A 2,345-nucleotide genomic window follows, 5' to 3' on the forward strand; every position below is an offset into this window, starting at 1 on the left:
AGAGCTAGTAAAACACACATTTCTAAAATCAGGAACTGCAAAGATTTTTTTTTTCACGCAGAACCATTGCAATAGCAGTTAAATTCCATTACTTCCAATCTGCCAGCTGCGAGAGCGAAGTGCAATTTTAACAGGTGAATAAAAAAAAAGAAAAACGAGACAAAGCTCTGAAGGAAAATCACAAAAGCCATTACAAAGATGATTTCAGGATGAAAAAAACCCACCTCAAATCTCTCAGCAAATGACAGCTGTGGTTTTAATGGACTATTCTTAAAATGAGATTTATATGCAAACTGCCTACAGAAAGTAAAAAAAAAGGATCTTAATAACCTATAAATGTTAAAGGTTTTTATCTCAGGCTCAAAAAATGTTGATGGCAATGGATGGAATATTATCCCATACCGTAAACGTCCCCATTACATGATTGCTCCTCTGGCCTGGTGCTGCTATGAATGATCTGGTACAAGCGCTGCAGCAAAGCAGTTGTCCTGTTGCCCGCTCCTGCTCCACCTCTTCCCAACTCACTACAGTCCATTAGCGTGGGGGGTTTAGTCTCATGTGCCACCCTATCACAAACCAATACTATTTTCTACTACCTTTGAAAATATTCCTGATCTCCCTAGTGCATTCCTGTGACTTGAAAGAAAGTTTTGAGTGTGCGTGAAATGTTGGATCGACGTTGAAGACTCTATCACCGGTGCACCTGTAGGTACAGGTGTGTCCTTGGCCGATGGAACTTCCCCTGGCTCAATCATAGGTCTTTTTCCACAGATATCGCTGGTGAGCAACTTCAGTTCACACCAGCTGAAATTCAAGAACATTTGCTAAATAGGTGGGAGAAGATATTATATCCCCTGAATTCTGAGTTACGCAGGAGCCAGGCAGCCGAATGCAACACTTGGCCGACAAACGAGATACTTTGGAAACTCCTCTCCACTTTGGGTCTGCCGATTGCAGGCAGTAGTGTAGAAAGCATAGTAAAAATTCATTCTTTAGATGTCTGACAAGTGAGCTCTGACAATTGCTGTTTCAATGGGTTAAGGCGTCTTTCCCGGCTGCTTGCACCTCCTCTCTGCCTGACTCCACCACGCACAGCAGAGCTGGCAGGAGATAACATACGCCTGCACCTCCGCAGCTCCCAGCCACAGCCCAGCATCTTCGCTTCCAGTGCTGATGCTGATTTGTACCAAGCCACCAGCATGTGCGTGGTGCTGCTGAGCTGTGGGCAGGCTATGTTATTGCTGGGCTACTATTATTATTATTAAGCAGACAGATACCGACACATATGTTTATTCAAATAGCTAATGCATACTGACTGCATGTCTGTAAATACACACATGCATATGATACCATATTATATATATAATTTGTGCTGATGGATTTGCATGTATACGCACCCACACACCCACCTCTACACTGGGGAAGCCATGAATATCAGCTAAACAAGCAAATCACATCATTGCTTTTCTACACAAAATATACACACTTCTGGACCAGCAGCTTCGACAAGCATGTGCACAAACACTTGTGCAAGTTGGTCCTTCATTTACACAAATGGTAGGAGGCACTGCTTAGGAAAACAGAGTTTGTGCAAGCAACACATTGCCTCAGCATCACAGCTTTAGTCATGCTGTTTAGAATTCAGTGGTGACAAAAGCTAAATTCTCCCTCCAATATTAAATATAACTCTGCTTAAAGGTGGAAAAGTAGTGCCAATTTCTTAAGCGAGAGCTAAAGTGAAGCTCCAGTTTTTCTTGTGACAATTTTAGAAAACTGCCTAAAAGGTTGCAGAATTTTATTTTTTTTTCCCCTCTTTATTTAGTAACCCTAACACAATCTTCCTTCATGTCCCTGCAGATCCAGCAAGGTATGGTGAGTCTTGTCCTTCCCCATGTGCCTGGAGAAGCAGCTGGAGGGCCCCTGAAGAGTGCCTTTCTCAGCCAAACAGGCTGTTGAGTCAAGAACGGGTTTGATGTCTGTCAATGGTTTTAAAAAATAATTAAGTTTTTGAGGAACTGAATCCGTAATATTTTGAATTTTTAAAAATCACTGCAGCATGGTCTCTGAAACACGGGCATGACATCAGTGCATGGCGAGCCCAACAGCGCAGCGTTCACACCTATACTGCTGAGGGTCACAGCTCCGTTTTCTAGCTGCGCCGGAGCCCCACCGAGAGGAATGATTCATCCCGTAAAAGAGCTGAAAAGAGAGAGAACCGGATTCCATTTGCCGGGTTTCTTGTAATACATCTCGTCCGAGCAGAACCGCTTGGAACAATTACCGATTTAGGCTTCGTTTCCCATCCCTGCAGAGGAAACCCAGCCCGTCCCGCTCCCGCCGGGGCA

The 2,345-nt window shown here is 43.9% G+C and overlaps 1 protein-coding gene across 1 annotated transcript in view; it reads left to right on the top strand.

The window, feature by feature from the left end:
• Nucleotides 1-2,345, top strand: part of DRD5 (dopamine receptor D5) — an 8,422-nt gene that overhangs the window by 3,892 nt on the left and 2,185 nt on the right. The gene's annotated exons all lie outside the window — the stretch shown is intronic.

Source organism: Egretta garzetta, unplaced genomic scaffold, assembly GCF_000687185.1.
Source record: "Egretta garzetta isolate BGI_Z169 unplaced genomic scaffold, ASM68718v1 scaffold193, whole genome shotgun sequence".
Classification (NCBI taxonomy): Eukaryota; Metazoa; Chordata; class Aves; order Pelecaniformes; family Ardeidae; genus Egretta; species Egretta garzetta.